Source organism: Suricata suricatta, chromosome 5 (genome assembly GCF_006229205.1).
Source record: "Suricata suricatta isolate VVHF042 chromosome 5, meerkat_22Aug2017_6uvM2_HiC, whole genome shotgun sequence".
Classification (NCBI taxonomy): domain Eukaryota; kingdom Metazoa; phylum Chordata; class Mammalia; order Carnivora; family Herpestidae; genus Suricata; species Suricata suricatta.
This window is the reverse complement of record NC_043704.1, coordinates 35,901,866-35,922,026: the sequence shown is the minus strand read 5'-3', so window position 1 is coordinate 35,922,026 and position 20,161 is coordinate 35,901,866.

The window sequence follows — 20,161 nt, the reverse complement described above, 5'->3', positions numbered from 1 at the left end:
TAAATTGAGTTTCTTGCAAGTGCTTTGATAAATTCTTCTGTATGATCCCTCAATATGTCTATATTTAGAATGTTAAAGTGTATTTTTTGAGAGAAGACAAAAAGTCCGATTGGAACCCCATAAATGATAATCAAAATGATAATCCAGGGTTAAAGACTGACTCATCCTGACTCAAGAAAACCTTCTTTATTGTTGGACCACAAGAAAATTCACCGGCAGATCAGAAATACATACAACAAGCTACAGTATTGGTCTAAAATTTTGTTTCAATAAAATTGTGTCACAATGCCAAAATGCTAACACTGATTCCTCCCATATTTCTGTTAATTCGATCTGCTATTACCTATTCTATTTACTTAAGTAGTACTATGAAGCACAATGGTTTAACATTGAACATGTGACTGGAAATCAATCATATTATAAAATTCAACAAAATTTTCTATTGGAAGATGTTGTTTCATTAATTAGTACTAGATAAATTAGAAGCTAACATATTATTTTCTTTACAGTTACAAATTGTCAATCTGTTGCACATAGCAAAAATTATAAACCTTTCTAAGCTGAAACTATATTTGTCTCATTAGGTGGATTAATTCAATTTCTGGTTAGGAATGATTTCACCAGGTTCATCATGACACAGATATTGTTGAAAAGATGGAAGCTATTGAAAGACACGTACCACCTATAAATTCTTTCCATTTTCAACTGTTTAGGTCAGTAATACAATAGACTCTTTAAGATTATGTTTCAGGGTGGGGAAAATGCAGATAAAACAAAGAAAGTCTTTTTTTTCTTTTTTGGTAATTTTGTTTCAAAAGCAATCGTTGTGGTATATCATGCATGGAAGAATGATGTGAAAATTTGGATTTTTACGTGCAGATAGAGTGGTTTAAATTACACATGTGCAGCTAGCCATCTGAGAAGTTCTACTAAATTCAGAAATTTTGTTAAAGTTATATTACTTTCTAAATATAATGAACCACGAAGACTTGAAATTGAATACTTGAAATCTTTTATTTTTGTGAGGAACTGTTGTCATTGAAATAGGGAAAGATGAAGTAGCTAATTAACCTTTAAAAGGCTTTTCAATTCAGGCCTCCTGAAAAATGTTTACAGTATTCTGATTTATAATGTTTTCTTATTCTTTGAAAAATGATATAGAAAGTTTTACTGTGATATTGAGTTTAGGTTTGTCTGACTTTGATACTGAGTTTGTGTATTTCTTTGTGACATTTCATCATACATTGGATGATAGCTTTTTATCAGCAGTTCTTCTCAAATCAACTCATCACTTCCTTATTTTTATAAGAAACTCTATCTCAGCTAAATAGAATTAAAACACTCAGTCATGCTAGCTCCTCTCTGTTTTCCTCCTTCTATGTTTAAAGAAGTAGACGTTTCGTCTTGCTTTAATTTATTTTGACACTCTTGCTGTAATTGTTGAAATGTAAAAGCTCCGATAACTAAATGATGCTACACAAAGCCTTGCGGGTTTCTTATGATTTATGGAGCGTTTTGGGGTTCTCTTTTATTTGATGTAATGCCACAAGATTTTTTTAAAGCTAAAAATATAACACCAGTTGATGCCTTGTAGATCTTCTGTTTAAATGCCTTCTTTTTTTCCACAAAAATAATCTCAAGCTTTGGGATGTGAATGCACAAAGCACCAAGATGTTAACTGACAGACTGGAGCCCGATCTCAGTATTCCAAGCATAATGCTCTCTTCATCTTCAGTTAATCATAATATTGAACACTAATAAGGTGACAAGGACATCTCTCTTTCCTAAAACATTCCCTTTAACTAAGTAGCTAGTTTGAACATGAAAATATACATGATGTCTGAAATATATTGAGAAGTTTTTCTTTATAAGTATATAAAATTTCCCCCTTATCATAACAGTAAATTGCATTTTTCCTTCTTTCCCTGTTGTAAAATTGCCTTTGTTATGATTATTACTATCTCACCATTCTATAACATTGACTATTTCGCTTGGCTGACTCCTTTGTTGTAGCTGTATTAACTGCATTTATTTTTAACTTTTTTTTAACTGAGAGGGAAAAATATTATTGTCCTCAATCAGTTAATCAGAATGCCTACAAATAAAGAGGTCTTTGAGGAGACTTTATTTCTACAGATTTCTCTTAGCTTTAATGTCAAATATCATAAATGAAAATTTTTTCTTTCAGTAAAACACATTTTCCTTTTGTATTTTTAAAAGCTACTTTAGCTCACCTTTAAGAAAAAAAAGTCTTTATGTTCCAGTAGAAATCTCTTGTCTTCATTTATTCATCATTAGGCCAAGTGCTGGAAGGAAATCCTTTGTGATTTATTCATTTTGAAATCATCTTTTATTAATTAAGGTGGAAGTACATTTGCAACAATCACTGGTAAATGATATGAAAAAATATTTAGCCTACTCTTCTTGATTGTAATATATTTGTTGAAGACTTTTCATGGTTTTCAAATTGGCATTTAGAAACTTCACTTGGTTTAAGTGCGGAATATTTTGCTTGATATAACACTACAAAAGGTAACCTTGTGTCTTCCGTCATCTCCATTTTCAATATAGGTTTTATAAGTGCTGCTTGCCTGTTCCTTGAATATGACAAAGGGAGAACATGAATTTCCCTGATAACAAAACATTAGGAAACCTTGAGTTTCAACTGAAGAAATTAGCAAGTCAACTAATAGCCTTTTTAAACGCCCAGTGTAGATGTGTATTGTTTTGTTGATGTGAGTCCAACCCAGTCTCATTTATTTTTATTTTGCTATGCTCAAATTCATACTTGCTGGCATTTAAAAGGAAGCAAGCTACTTGACTTTAGCTCTTTCTCATCCTAACATGTCTCCTCAATGAAAGGGGAATGGAATATTGGACCAGGAGCAGAAACATCCAGAGATCCAAAAGAATGCATACTTGAAATGCTCAGCAGAAGTAATTGGCTTAATTGTTTGACTTTTATCTAATAAACAAGTAACCTATTATTATAACTATTTAGTTAGGATACCTAGATTTTTAAGGACAGCATATTTACCTATACAGTAAGATTATTATGTTTAAAACTCCGTATAGAGTAAGTGGCAGATTACTGTTGATCCTGTGACAATTGCTGCTCATATCTGTATTGTCTTAGGATCTTCTTGCTACCCAGAATACTTAGATTTTTTTCACCTTATTGAAAGGTTACACGTACTGTGAAGCTGATCAATACAGTTTCTATCAGTGTCAATACAAATCGTGTGGAGCCACAATCCTGTGTGATTTTTGAAAATGCTAAATTATAGTCAATAAGGGAAAAAGCATACATCTACTCTGAAAAATTGATTTTTATCTTTATTTGTCTAAAGAAACTAGTACCTCAGTGGAGGCAATATTTGAAACCCGAAATGTGAGACAAAAAAAAAGTCTAAATCAAAAGTTGCCTATCATTCTGTTTCATGAAAATGAGACATGAAAGGCCTAAAGGGATAATTATATCACACTGCTTTTGAATTAATCATTTTAATTATATTTATATTTATTATCTAGGACCCAGATTATTCCTTGTAAATATGAATTTCAAAAAAGCAATGGCTTAACCCATACATTGTAAAATTGTAATTCTTTCTATCATTTAATCCCACTTGCTAAGGCTATGTTAAAATTATGTAAACATTGTCTACATCAAATCTTTTCTTTTGCCTCTTTTAATATTCTTGAAACTACTCAAGAATCAAAGATGATTTTTTTAAAAATGTATCTTTCTTCAGAAAACATTTAATGTATAAAAGATGCATATTTTTGTGTTTAAATCAAATAAATATTTTTATTAGTGTTGATAAATTATTGAAGCTTTTGTGATTTTTGCACAGGTACTTGTCCTGTAAGAAGGTAAAAAGATAATATAAACACATTTTCTTAGCTCTGCTATATGTTACTCAGTTGCATTCATGTGATTTTCCAATAGTGAGCATAACAACCTGGACCAAGCTGTTGGGTATACAAGTGGTTTGTTTGTTTGTTTTTTCTTTCTTATTTATAACACCATTTTGTTTCATGAAGCGATAAGTTCAGAGCCTTTTCCACTTTCAAATAAACTCACTTCCTGAGTTCAGAAATTCATTTTGCAACTTCCTCTGTCCTTTTTCTCCTCTGTTTTTATGTATTATTTTTTGAAGAAATTCAGATTCTGTATTCTGATATGTTTATACTAAATGTTCCTTAGGCGGGGTTATAAGAAATACAAACACACTGAGTAATTAAATGATTTTATTTAGGCTTTTGCAATGGAGAGACTATTTAAAATGAGAAACATTTCACAGAAGAATAGCACCTGGGATTTTATAGAGAAAACTAAAATGAGGAGGCATGGACAGAAGTCTTTTTAGAGTCATGAAGAAGGGTGACAACACTGCAAGTAATAAGTTCTTAGAATATGTAGGGAGTTCTTTGCAATAAGCAGTTTCTCAGAACACAAAAGCCTAGGATATTTCTCAGCTATCCCTGAAATCAAGGTGACAACAAGGCCATGCTATCTCTGAAGGATTCTAGGAGGAGTATGTCTGACTCTTCCTAGCTCCTGATGACTCCTTATAATCCATGACATTCCTCAGCTTGTAGACAAGTCACTCTAGTCCCTGCATCATTCTTCACATGACCTTCTTTCTTGTATGTATCTCTGTGTGCTGCTCTCCTCTTTTCTAAGGACACTGGTAATTGTATTGTATTTAAGACCCACCCCAGTTCAGTAGGATACCCTTCAATTAATTACATTTGCAAAGACCCTATTTCCAAATAAAGTCACATTCTAAAGTTTCAGGTGGACATAAAATTTTGGAAGTCACTATTTAACCCACTATGGATAAGATTATAGATAAGGAAGAAATAGCACTTAGTTACCTACATAATCAAAATGACAACAAAATCTTTTAAAAGTAATCATGGGTGGTAACAGGATGGTAAAGAACCTTTCTCAATGAGAACTTTGTAGGTGCCTGGATGGCTTAGTTGGTTAAGCGTCTGATTTCGACTCAGGTCATGATCTTGCAGTTTGTGAATTTGAGCCCTGCAGTGGGCTCAGTGCTGATAGCTCAGAGCCAGGAGTCTGCTTGGGGCTCTGTGTCTCCTGCCCTCGCTCTGCCCCGTCCCCACTCATGCTCTGTGTCTGTCTCTCTCTCTCAAAAATAAATAAAAACATTAAAAAATATTTAAAAACTGAGAAAATTTTCTCATAAATAATGGAACACACCATAAAATTAGCATAAAGATCAGATAATCATTTTGTTAAGACATAGGATCTTCTCTTCCATCCCGTTGTTCAAAGTGTGGAGGCAACCTATTCTTGCTTAATAATACTCTTTCAGATATTCTTGGTTCTAATAGTTTTTCTTTTATTTTCTTTTTTAAATACTTATTTTTTAAATTTATTTATTTATTTTTGAGAGAGAGAAAGTATTAGCAGAGGGGCAGAGAAAGTGGGAGACAGATAATCTGAAACAGGCTCCACACCGTTAGTGCAAAGCATGACATGGGACTCAAACCCACAATGAGATCATGATCTGAGCTGAAGTTAGACACTCAACTGATAGAGCTACTCAGGCACCCCTCATTTTAACTATTTAGTTTAACAGTTCTGGTACCCTCTTAAGTGATGCCCTTCTGTGATTTTATTTATAAGCAAATTATGAGTCTTTCAGATTAAAAATATTATTTTAATTTTCCCTGAGATGGCATCTGGCTGTTTGAAGGCCATTACTGTAGTTTATAGCGGCAGGAGCCAGGTGCTGTTTTCTGTGTCTTTGGTGGTCCCTTCTTTAGAGTAAGTAGACTGATCAGCTCCATGATTGGTCACTGCTGTGTCCTCTGTATGATCCTGCCATTTCTACTGGCCTCAGTCCTCTGCCACTTCTTTCTAATCTCACAGCTCTGTTAGTTCATTATAGTCTGAGCACCTCCATGTTCTTTTGCTAGGAAGAGCCAGGACTTCTGGACACCCCACACACTGTGCATGTTGTTGGATGGACTGTTGACTCAGGCCCATGTATTACTTAGCCTCTTACTACTGTCTTCAAGTCATGATGGATAAATATCTATATCTCTTGAGAGAGAGAGAGAGAGAGAGAGAGAGAGAGAGAGAGAGAGAGAGTGATTGAATCAGATAGAGCCTTTTCCAAAGACAGATCCATGCACTCACTACTCGGGCTTCTCTAAAGCAAAGCAAAGCAAAGCAAAGCAAATTATTCTAGAATACAACAAAAGATAAAATATCTTTCTCTTCTTGAATTCACTTCTATTCCGAACTTCTCCCATTACACACTCAGATTGAGAGGTGCTTTTTACAAGTTTGCCATTTTGTTTGTCATTCCCTGCCTAGAACAGGGTTAGACTTATTTTTCTATGTATGTACATCAGCTTGTATCTCCTTACTTTCTATCTAAAAGTTATTTTTTCTGTTTTTTTTTTAAGTATAGCACCTCTCCTTTTTATCCCATAGTCTACAACCTCTTCATGTACTTTGCTTAATCAAGGAACTGCTCTTTCTGTCCTGGGTCTTCAATCTTTTCTGTCTATCTGTCCCTCTGTCTCTATTTCTCTCTCTGCCTCTCTGTCTCTCTGTCTTTTATCTTTCCCAATAGCACAATAAATCGTTCAGATTTCCCAAAGAAAAGATATCCACCCCATATCTTATAACACACACTTTGTGTGAGACAGTTATATTTAAGCTGACCTGGGAGAATTTTATGTTTCACTTTAGGGACATTTGGAAGTCTAATACTGACTCTTGACCAATATAAAAATAACAGAGTTAGGTAAAAATCTATAATGTGATGTTTCAAACTCAGACACTCAGAGTCATTTTTTTTTACATTGTTTGGGGATGCATAGGTTGATTGATGGCTTAGTTTTTACTGATTACACAGTCTAGCTTAGCTACCTACTCAGTACGGAATAAACAACACCACTGGAAGCTTTCACACGATGTAGCCTTAAACCAAAACTCCTTATACGTATCTTTGTGGTGCATAATCTAGAAATGAAGCATTTTCTGTGCAATTATAAAAGGGTCCTGGTAGCTACACCCAGAAATCTTCAGGCCAATGATTCATATCTGTGCTTCCTGTATCCTAATATATTATATTCAGGTCTTGACTAAAGCATTATATAAATATACCTGTCGAGTCTTGTGCATCCCTTTAATTATCTGGACAAGTGTAATCATTGTACCCTTCTTAAAAATGTTTTATCTTTTAAAATATTTTAATGTTTATTTATTTTTGAGAGAGACGGAGTTTGAGTGGCAAAGAGGCAGAGCGAGAAGGAGACATACAATCTGAAGCAGGCTCCAGGCCGTGAGCTGTCAGGAAAGAACCAGACATGGGGCTCAAACTCTCAATCTGTGAGATCATGACCTGAGCCAAAGTCAGATATTTAACCAACTGAGCCACCCAGGTGCCCCTATTTATTTTAGTTTTGAGACACAGAGAGAGGCAGAGTGCACATGGGCAAGGGGAAGAGAGAGAGGGAGACAAAGAATATGAAACAAGTTCCAGGCTCTGAGCTGCCAGCACAGAGCCCAACGCAGGGCTCAAACTCATGAACCATCAGATCATGACCTGAGCCAAAGTTGGATGCTTCACCTACTGAGCCACCCAAGAGCTCCAAAGATCTTATCTTTTAACTGTAGGCATAATATTCCACAAAAGCAAAACAGATGCACATATAGTTCCTGCCAGTCCAATCAGGGGCATCCTAAGTAAAAGAAAAGTTTTCTCTTAATCTGGGATTAAAAATAGAAATAAATGATGTATTTCTAGAATTTTTTCAACAATGGTGTCATCTTTACCATCCTGATGTTATTCATTGGCATCAAGGCAAAGGGTGATTAGGAGAACACACTGAGAAATGATAAATTCTGAAGGAAACAGACAATGAGAAAAATATACAGAAATAAATAGATAAATAGAAATAAATGTATATAATGAACACTGATGTCCTAAAGTAAGCTGTACTCCTGGACTCCAGTTATTTGAGCAATAAACTCCCATTTATGATTGAGCAGTATGAGTGGTGTTTCTGTCACATTTAACTGAAACAACTTTGACAGATATATTATTTAAGGACAAAGTCATGTTTTATTCATATATTTATCTCCAGTTTTAGTATTCTGCCTGGCATATTCTAGGTAAACTTCTTAGTAAATTTTAAATCAAAGAATTAAACTAATAAATATTCTTAAGACTACCTTAAGCAAATAGTTTTAGATGTCCCCAAATTCATGAAATGGCAGGCAGAATACAGTCTGCAAGTCTCCATTAAAACATATGTAATTTGACTGTATTAAATTTAAAGCAATTTGAATTCTGTACAATAGAAATGTTTTAATTTTGTAATATAATATATAAGTGCCACCCTTGAAATAAAATATGAAGGGACTATTATTAGCTCTCCTCTTCCATTTATATTACTTTGTGGGGCTACTTTTTTTAATGCTACTAGAAGAAATTTTTGTGAAGAACCTTGAGCCTCTGGCCACTTCCTTGTGATACAGTGACTTCCAATCAATTATAAATATGTCTCCTAAAGCATTGACAATACCAGGATGAGGTGCAACAGTTCTAATTCATTGCTGGTGGTTTGACAGTTTCTTACAAAATTAAATATGCCTCCTTACAATATGATCCAGCAATTGGTATTTACCCAGATGAACTGAAATATATATCCTTATATTCATGCAAAACCCAGTACTTAAATATTTATAGCAAGCTTAATCATAATTTCCAAAATTTGGCAGTAACCAAGATGTTCTTCAGTAGGTGAATAGATAAATAAACCATGGTACATGCAAACAATGGAATATTATTTAGCACTAACATGAAATAAGCTATCAAGCCATGAAAAGTCTTAAAATAAATGTCGATGTATATTACTAAGTGAAAGAAGCCAATTTGAAAAGGTTACATTCTATATGATTCTAATTAGGTGACATTCTGAAGAAGGCAAAACAAGGACAGTGTGGAAATCAGTGATTGAGAGGACAAAGGGATAAACAGGCAGGACACAGAGCATTTTTAGGGTAACAAAACTACTCTGTGTGATACTATAATGGTGGATGCATGTCATCATACATCCGTCCAAATCCATACAATGTACAAAACGAAGAACACTAATGTATGGATAATGGTGGTAATGAGGTATTAAATAGGTACACTGAAAGAACCATTCTCGTGCAGGAGAGTCAGGGGAGGCTATATGTATGTTAAAGTAGGGTATTTATGGTAACTGTCTGTACCTTTCACTCAATTTTGCTGTGAACCTAAAACTGATCTATGAATGAAAGCTATTAAAACTATTTTAAAATAATGATTCTGTCAATTTCTATAAAATCCTGAAAATTTTAAACTTCTTTACAAGGCAAAACTTTCCCACTCTCCCAGACCAGACTTGCTAAGTCTTACTAAGTGTAGTGAGGTGCTGTTACATGGGAATGGAGGAGTTTTTCTTTCTACTTTTTATACTTGTGCTCATTTCTCAGTGTGCCAACCTTTATTTCATATCCCTGCAGAATAGAAAGGGTCTCAGGAGGGTAAAACTTTCATGAGAGGCAGGAACAGAGAGGTGGGCAAAAAATGTTCCAACTTGTTTAAAATTGTAGTGATAGAGTGCCATAATCCCTGAGTGTGACTGTTTTTTTAAGCCAGTTGAATAATGAAATGTGTTTGTAATTTTCTCTATTGTTGGGATCTCTAATTTGGAGTTCCATTGTCCATTATGACTGGTCACTTACTCTTGTCTTAGGTATTTAGCATCTCAAGGAAGATGAAGCTCTTTTTTGCTGAAGTCTATTGCCTCTGAAGCTGCCTCTTGGAGAAGAACCAGGAGACTCCCAAACAGCCTCTGTAGAATGTACAAGACACAGCTACTCAAGAAACCGTCTGTATTTTTTGGCTCAGAAAAACTCTGAGCTTGAAGACATCTCTGCCCTGTTGTATTGTCAGACATGAATTCAACACCGGTCTTAAATTGCAGAGGGCAATTTTAAAACATCCCGATTTTTCTCCATATGGGTTCCTTCTCTTGATTTGAGTATAAGAAAAGCAAACCCTGCCTACAGCAAAATTTAGCTCATGCTAAAACTCCATTTACAAAATGAAACAAAACAAATTTCCAAGGTCCCCACAATTTATATACTTGGTGTTGGTAAGGAGATTTAAATATAACAACATTAGGTTTTTTATAATTTTTTTTTTGCATGCACTTCTGGTGCCACCAAAATTTACTTTGTCCTTGGGTCTTAGAGGAAAATTATACCTGAATATGTTGCTGTGTGTGCTAGTAAAAAATAACTACATAAAAATCCTATTTCACAAAATGTTCGGAAGCCCAGGTTCTAGGGAAAGACAGCGTGGATTTAAATCCTAGCTGTGCCACTTTTATCAGATTCGTGACCTTCACAAATCATTTTAGAATTCTAGTCTTCATTTTTTTTATCCCTAAAGGTAAAGATAGAACAGAACATGCCTCACAGGATATTGACAAAATAAGTAATTTAATATACTTAAAGAATCAGGGTATCTATAACATGGTAAAGTCTCAATATTAACTAAATAATTATCATTTGTTGTCATTAAAATTCTCCTTCTGTATTGATATATAATGTCATCAAGTATTAATTTGAATAAGATATTACTGAATATATGATGAAGAAAAATGAAAAGAACACCACCATTGTTCAAACTAATACTTTGACGCAAAATATCCAGTTTTCTACTTTCCATTTCTCTATCCTCCTATTTTAACTTTCTATTTTCTTCTCTTTATTTTCATTTTCATCTCTCCTCTGTTCCTCCTCTTATTTACATATAAACCTTGTGCCAATATAAAAATCAAGAAATCATCCAACTGTTTAAAGTTATCATTAAGTGCTGATCTCTTAAATAGTTTGTGAAAACATCAATGAATTGAAAATGTCAATACATTTTTTATCTTGCCTGAGAACACAACTGTTTACAATGTAGACTCATCAACTATGGATAAGAAGGAAAGGCTATGACAATATAATCTTTGTTATAAGATCCATAAAGGTAGATCCTCATATAACAAAAATTCTCCATTTATTTCATAAAGAACCTAACATCCAGTGTCTGTCTCTGAAAGCTGTCTGAATTGATCCCAATAAACAGAGAGAAACTTAGCAGAATGAATGTCTTTCATAATCAGGAATTACATGGGTGTTGGAGTAGGGTGATAACTTCCTGTTAAGTTCTATTTTATAAGAATGGGAAAATTACATGGATTGAAGAGGATCAGGTAACTTCCTCCCTTTAGTTCTCCTAAATTTCTTATACTTTAGTATGGCATAAGACAAGGTGATGAAGAAAAATCAAGTTAGACACAATATTAAAAGCATTGCATACTAACAGGAGAGTTCTTTATGATCAAAGCCGAGAAAAATTTTGCAGACAAGAAATATGGAAATGAATGACCAAGTCATTTAACTGAGCTTCAAAATTTATATTGTCCAGACCTGGACGAGGAAGAGGGTATAGAACTCTTTTTCTTCTTCAAAAAAAGTAGAGAATAAAGCTAACATTTCCCTAAACAATCCCTGACTCAGATTTTAAATAACAAAGTTTGCCTTTAGCTGCTTCCAGTCAAATTGTCCCCATGTTTTTTTCCTCATTAATAAAATATTTAACACCTCAAACAAATGAATATAGGTCAACCTAGAGAATAACAATGCAAAAGGCTCTGATGTCATGAATAAGTAGTGAGAAATAATTTGCAAATAAAGGCTTCAGTCCTCTTCCATTTCTATTGCATGGTATTGATTGGTTTTTAATAGTCACATATATTCATGTTATACTAAATGTAAACACTTGATTTATAACATGGGTTCCTTTTCTCCCAATCTTTCTCCTTTCTGTAGCAATGTGAAAAAAACTAGATGGGCAGGCTTGTGTATCTATAAGTGGTCTAAATTGAAAGGGAGGAACTTTAAAAACATAAATATGTAGGTTAATATACACATTGTCCCCGTCACCTTCTGAAGGAAGAAGAGACATGTAATCTCCCTTATGGAAACAAATTCTTTTTCAGAAAAGATAGGTAAGGTTTCTGGCTTTTTATAAAGCTTTGGAATGTAAATAAATGTCTCCGGAGAAAGAAAGACAAGTGTTTGAATGTTTAGATCCCTGGAATGTTTCCATGCTTCAGGATTTTATTTCCCTTTGACATTTAAAAACATACCTCCATTAATATAAAATTCCTTACTATTTATTCAGTCATCTTTCAGGTAAAGCCCTATTCTTTAATTCAGTTTCTGTGTTTCTGTTTCATTTTTGTTCAGAAAGCAATAACTGTGCAGAAACATGAAAATATATTCTCTATCGTCTCACAAATATCATATTTCATATTCCACTCCTTTTTTCTTTACACATTTGTGTTATGAGCCTCTTTAAAAAAATCTTCTCTCCCCTCTCATAGCAACACTCACTTTTTGTTGATCAAAAAGTTAACTTTTCATTGTAGATGTCTCTCGTCTTTGCAAAGCTCTTCTTTTAGCCACACGTATAAAGCTCTAAGGCTTAGGGTGCTTTTTTCGTTCTAATAATATCAGAGAGAAAAGGATTGAAGATATCAAGTTAAACAGAAAATGATGGAAGTAAAAGTGGGCCACAGGCCACACAATGCATCTGGAGATGACCTGATATCAATACTTCACCTGGAAAATGATAGAAATAGAGGGGCAGGGATGAAGTACTGTATCCAGTGTTGCGGTTTGGGGGGCAAAGCTGATATCAATTTGTATTGTGAGGTTTTGGTGTCATCCTTACACTCAAAGTCTTTAATCCTATAGGCTCAGGATGAGAAAAATATTACCTCAGCAGAATACCATTAAGTTCAAAACACTCCAACTTTCAGTCATAAAACTTAAAGGTTATAACAATTTTTAAAACTTACCCTAAATTATCTGAAAGATGAGATAAAAAAAACTATGTCATTAGCTAATTGCATGGGCAGTACTCCTGAAAGTGACTGAAAAGACTCATATCTTCTTCCACTGGATAGAAAAAGAAAACAACAGCATGAACTCATATAGGCACTGTTATGTCAACTTTTCTTGTAATCACTCAGAAAGTCTCCTAGTTGATGTCCACAGGGCATTAGACATTGTATTAAATGTATTCTCTCTCTCTACATACTAATTCTCTCCAAGCACTAGTTGTCTTCATAAAGTTTCTTAATATACTAACAAATTATGATATTAGTGAGTACTTCTCAAGTGCTGAGCAGAGTTTTGGGATCTATGTGCATTATTTTCTTTGAATATTCACAACTTTATTATTGTTCATATTTATAGATGAGGCTCAGACAGACTCAATTTCAGTGCAGGTTTTCTGGCCTCTGAGCCATATTCTTCACCATTTTTCCATACTGACTTTCACTAAACACAACCCTCATGTAATGTTAGTAAATACATTATACTAACTCAGACCAAGTCATATAAAGCAATTTAAGAGACATATTTCAGAAGAGTTATGATGTCAGAGATTTTCACAAGCAATAACTTCAAAATTTAGTGTGCTTATATCTCCATACACACTATAGTCCCCATATACATACTATACTATATATACTACACTATGCTATATTATGCTATGCTATATATACTATACTATATGTTTATAGTCCCCATATATATTATACACAAAAATAGTCCAAATATATGCTATACAGAAAAATAGTTCCCATATAGTTCCCATCTACATACTCTAATATACATACTTTGCTAGACTATACGATAGCATACACAGTATACTATACTATATGTTTATAGTACGCATGTACACTGCATATAGTGTATATATCATTCCATAATGTTAATATCTCTTGAATCATTTAATTCTATAAGTATATTTAAGCAAAATACCCAACATTCTTAGCTGTACTGTATAAAATGTTTATACAGAGAACATAACCCTTGTAAGTGGATGACTCTAACTTTTATAAGACATAATTTTTTTATTCCCACACCATGTTGTCTTTTGATATTTTAATACAAAATTAGCTGTTATTTACCAAAAAAAATCCATTCATCCAACCATTCATTTTCTTTATTAAAAATATTTGGAATGCCTGAGTGACTTTGTCAGTTAAACATCTGACATTGATTTTGGCTCACGTCATGATCTCCCGGTTCGTGGGATATAGCTCCACACTGAGAACAAAGAGCCTCCTTGGGATTCTCTATCTCTCCTTCTCCCTCTGTCTCTCCCCATCTTGCAGTGTGCTCTCTCTAACTAACGAACTAACTAACTAACTAACTAACTAAATAAATAAATAAATAAACTTAAAATATATATTTAATACCTTCCATGTGCAAATGTGTTCCTAAGAATACAATTTGGAACAAGCCAGACAGAATCTGTGGATCATGGAGCCCACATAGTGAGTCAATGTGTGAAGAACTGAGAAATATTTGCTTAAAGAAAATAAACAATGAAAAAGTGTAATGAGAATCAGAGTTTAGTCTTACACTCAGCGCCAAGCACATAAATTTGGATACCATACTGACAAAGTAAAATCTAAATGACAAATTTCTCTATGGGAGGACAGGTTTAACTGCTGATAATGCCAGCCCAGGTGCAGCATCACATACACTGTCTAACATACAATTTCATCCTAAGGACTGATAATGCTTAATTGTCTATGAATTGGCTCCAGCACACACGTCTGATATATATCATTAGCATATTAGAGGCAGCCTCAATTTACGAACTGACTTAGCTAAGGTATTACTTCTATGGAGGTAATAAGACAAAGAAAAACATCACAAAAAGATCTGAACCAAGAACTACTACCGAACCAGAATGTACCCAAGAATAGTAGGCAATTATTGTTTCTCTCCCACTACCTTGCTGCTAGCCACCATCTTCACTTACTTCAAGCTAGAAAAAGGGTCACTTGAATAGCTAAGAGTTCTAAACCTATTCTTTTATGTTCCCCATTTGTGTAAAATTTTCAGAGGCAGAGCTGTATGTATGTATATAAGAGACTAGGACTAGAAAAGAAGGGTGGGGAAGGCAACATGTGAGCAGACATTTTTCTTTCCTTATCTTCTATGCTTCATGAGAAAAATCTATCTAGCTACCCTAAACCTAAATTAAATAATCCCTCTTGTAGCTTGTCCTAGGGGTGTCTGGTCAACCCAGCAACTTGTGTGTGTGTGTGTGTGTGTGTGTGTGTGTGTGTGTGTGTGTTTTGTTTTGTTTCTTTTTGCTTCTCATAAGAAGAGTTTGTACTCTTCTTTCTATTTAAAGTCAAAGTATTTTTGTCTTCTCCTTAACCAAATTAGGATTCTCTCTGCTTTATTTCTTTTTCCCAGAAACATACCTTTTATGTGCAAACTTGCATTTTGTATAGGAAATGACTCACATTTGATGGTAGAGACTAGAGAGATATTGTTTCCTATATGACTTTCATTTGTGAGAAAAATTATTGAGGGACAAGCCTGATATTCTGGTTTTATATTGTAGGGAAAACTAAATAAAGGGGAGGATGTAAGACCTTTTTTTAATACAAAGGAAAGGGAAGAGAAGGGAAGGGAAGGGAAGGGAAGGGAAGGGAAGGGAAGGGAAGGAGAGGAAAGAAGAGGAAAGGAGGTAAGAGGTGAGGAGAGGAGAGGAGAGGAGAGGAGAGGAGAGGAGAGAAGGAAAAGGGGAAGAGGATGGGGATGGGGAAGGAGAAGGAAAGAGGAAGGAGAGTGGAATAGAAGGGGAAGAGAAGGGAGGGGAAGGGAAGGGAAAAACTTATTTTATTATGTTTGAAAAAAATGAGAGAGATGGTAAGGACTTACAGTCTTTATAGAAAAAAAGGCCTACTTTTTCAATATTTGCCACTGACATTAAAACAAAAGTTTAAGTAAAACTAAATTCATGAGTAAAAATTATTAGAAATGAACATTTTATAGCAATTTCAATTAAAGTAGTTATTCACTGAGCATACCCCCAGTTCAATAACAAGATTTTGATGTCATAAACGTGTTCAAAGTTTACTCTGTTTTGTAATGATATTTGTGAACCATTTAATGAATTGTAATACTGGTGATCTAGATTTACTTAATAATTATACTATGTATAATTAGCACATGTCGAATTATTTCAGTAGAGATGTATTAATTTTGAGATCCTATGTATGAAAGTATCCTATTAGCAAATTATAATAGGTGAGAAGAGATGGAGTATTTATTTGTGGTTATTTATGTTTAAGATCAAATGTAGAAATAATTATATATTAGGAATATAGCACTATTTATAAGAACTGAATTTATACTCAGAGAAATAAATTGGTTTTCAATTTAAAATAGTTTTGAACAGAGAAGGAGGCAAACCCATAAGTGACTCTTAAATACACAGAATAAACTGGGAATTGATGGGATGGGAGACAGGGGAGAGGGCATATGGGTAGTGGGCACTGAAGAGGGGACTTGTTGGGCTAGGCAGTGGGTGTTGTATTTAAGCAATGAATCATGGGAATCTACCCCCAAAACCAACAGCACACTGTGTACACTGTATATTAGCCTACTTGATAATTAATTATACTTAAGAAGTAAGTAAATAAATAAACAAATAAAATATTAACTGATGTAATAAAGTAATACATCTCTGTAAATTTATGACTGTTAAATACCAAATATGGCAAAGCTAAAGAAAAACCATATGAGACAAATTGTCATAAATAACACTTTTTTCTAATCATAAACTTCTACAAAAGTTATAATCTCATTCTCTAGCTCAAAAAGAGCTACAAGTCCTATGTATTCTTGTATAAACAAAGCAATAATAATTCCCTCCTACAGCTCTCTAAAATGTCAGAACACTGGACACATGTGCTCCCTCCTTCTTTTTCCCTCTTGTGGGGAAAGTCACCAGTTGAGCGCCTCCTTCCAGCAGTGCTGAACTGGACCAAACTCTGGTTGTGGTATGGCAGGCCCTCTAGTGCCACAGCTGCCTATGCTCTCCTTTGCTCTCGGCAGTCCCCAGAGATCCAGACTGTGCATTAGCACTTCAAGTCAGGTGAGACATATACCATTCCCTTGGGCAGCCTTCCAAAGAACAGGAATGTTGGGCACACATTCCACTTTTCTCTTTCCTCTCCAAGAGAGAGGCCACAAGCCAGGCTGAACTGTGCCAGGTTGAGGTTGGGGCAATCACAGGTAAAGAGAACAGTCCCTATGCATTTCAATGCAGCTATCCACAGCTTTGCACTTGCCAATGGTACTGTAATTTCTAGTTTCTGGAGTTCCCATAAGAGGTTCTTATTACCTCTTCGCCCAAAACCTTCTCTCAATTTGACTTACACCTACGCCAAACCAATATTCTGTAACTCCTATGTGGTCCAGATCTCCTTCCTCCCTTAACTTCTGTCCCCTTACACTCTGACCTTATTCCTCTTCCTGTTCCGTGATCATGCCAGCACGTATTTAGCCTCAGATCTTTCACCGTAGATGTTCTGTCTGCTGAGATGTTCTTCCTCCATATAACCCCAAGTTTACCTCCCTCATCTCTTTCAAATCTTTGCACAGGTGTTACCTTCTCAAGAATGCTGACCCATAAATCCCTATGGATTACTGCATGCTGCACCCAACTCAGGATCCCAATCTTGTTTAGCCAGATCTATATTTTCCTTATTTCACAGTGAAAATATAACTTCTATTATATGCACTAATGAAAAGTGATAATATCAAGTGGCACATTTTATATATAACCTTACCCTGAACTTTGTATTTAATTATTTTTAAATGATTTTAATTGTTAATGGTTTTTTTGATTAACAATAAAATTTTTGATTTTGATTAACAATAAATTGTTATCATTGTGTATATTACATCTGATAATGAGCAAACATGCATTCATGGCTGCCTCAGTACAGTGTACGTGAATCAGTCAGGAAAGATAGTATCTGTAAAAATCATTAAAGATATACCAGTGTCGACAGGTGAAACACCTCTTGTGGTAGAAAAATACCAGTGGATGGTTTAAAATATTCTCTCTGTTACAAACCATCTATACAGGAATATTTAAGTTTTTAGTGCCTGATACAATGTTTTAACCAATTCCTTATCTCTTGAATACCTGTACCTTTCAGATACTCCTATTCTGACAGTAAATCAATTGTCTCGGTTGCTAAAGGAAAGAAAGGCGATGTGCAAGAAACATCTACAACATCTATTATTTTAATAATTCATTCAGTAAACTTGTTGAGCACCTCATCTGTGATAGCTTCTGGGATTAGAACGCGAACTACTGAAACAAATAAGAATATTGGCTCAATTAGGGAGCTGAAGATGTTGCAGGAAGATGGTCCAATACAACACTGGATCTAAAGAAACAAAAGGTTCTATACTAACAATGTGAATGAAGTAGGAAGGACTTACAAGTGGAAAAATGCTAGAATAATGTTATAGGCTTATAAACATTTTAAATTTCCCCACAAGATTCCTGAAATAATAATGATAATCAACATTGATGTTTGTCCTTTATCATCATTACCTTTTTCCCCTCTTAGATTAGTGTTTGATTATATACTACTTTGTTTTCATGATCTCATAACTATTAAAGAGAATGAACATCAAAGGAAGTATTGATCCCAGGAAAAGAAAGTATTAAATCCTATCTAGAAAGAAAATTAAGGCATTCTAGCCATGTTATTAACTAAAAAATCAATAGATCTCTTATCTCCTGGCATTGTGGACCTTGGCTATGTATATAACTGCATGTGGTTTCCATAGCCTGAATACTTTGCTGAACCTTGGGTGCCACATATTTAAGATGACAGCCCTGTATTTACCCTGTCAAAAATTTCAGGTCCAATATTGGTTCACTTAGTAACATCATATTAGTGCTAGTATGATATAATAGATAACTCTAAATGGCATATGGTAGAACAGTAATGCTTTATTAGGGTATCTGGAAAACAGAGTTTATAAAATCATATTCTAGAACATATAGAAAGGAGATGTTTTATATATTATTTTAAATGAAATGAATTATTGAATAAATTTTCTGAACACTATCATTTGTTGATACTTTCGCATAACTGAGTTTGACTATAAAAGCAAAATATATTAGCTAGTAAAGAAAATAAAATGAAACAAGTAATTAAAACAAAACAGGTTTTCTGAAGCCTTAAAAATATACTCCTATAAAGCAATAGAAACAATAAAACTCTCTCTATCCATCACCTTTCAGAGCTAAACAATCTATATCTAATTTAAATTTTATTTCTAGTGTTTTCAGATTGCACATGAACTTTTCAAAGACACACAAAAAAGCGCATGTCATCATTTTTTTTCCTCACGTGACTCAGACTGAGAATAAGAGTAAATTTTGAAGACAACCTGTTGCTTGTAATCAGGGTATGGATTCTAATTCCACTGAAAATTTACCTATCATATAAATCATTTTGAAAAGAATTATCAAAGTTTTAATTATCAAAAATGGGCTACATACATCATTTATTATAAAACAAACACATCCTCCTATGTGCCATGATCCCCATGCCTTTTGATTATGGTAAAAATCAACATATTAAATTCTAAAAGATTTATTTTTCCAGGGAGATTTCTAATGCCTTTACAAGATCATTGGAGATTTGTACAAGCTTTCATTTTAAGTTAGCAATTAAAACTCCCCAATTATATCATCAGCATTCAGCCCGCCTGTATAGTTAGAACATTTTCCATCCTAGATAAGACAAGGCGCAATGGAAGAAATTTCAGATTAAAAGGGCCCTAAGAGCTTAAATGGAGGATACTTATAGCATAATAAATCTTTCCTTAACAAATACTTGCTCTACATTCAAACGTGATTTCTTTTAGCTTGAGTATGACATTAAAATAACATCTATACAGTTCTCTACAAAAAAAGGTTAGTGCTTATTAATTGCTGAAAACACTTTTAGCCAATGATCTATAGGAATTTAGATCAGTTTTTTTCCTTAGTTTATTTCCCCCTTTATGAATGTTGTATCAATTTTATTAGATTGTAACCCTATAGTACACTATGTATCTTAAAACAAATTAATTTAAGTTTCCTGGTTATTCTATCCATAATAGGTCCTAACAAAATTTCTTACTAATATATATATAGTATATATGTATATATACTATATATATATT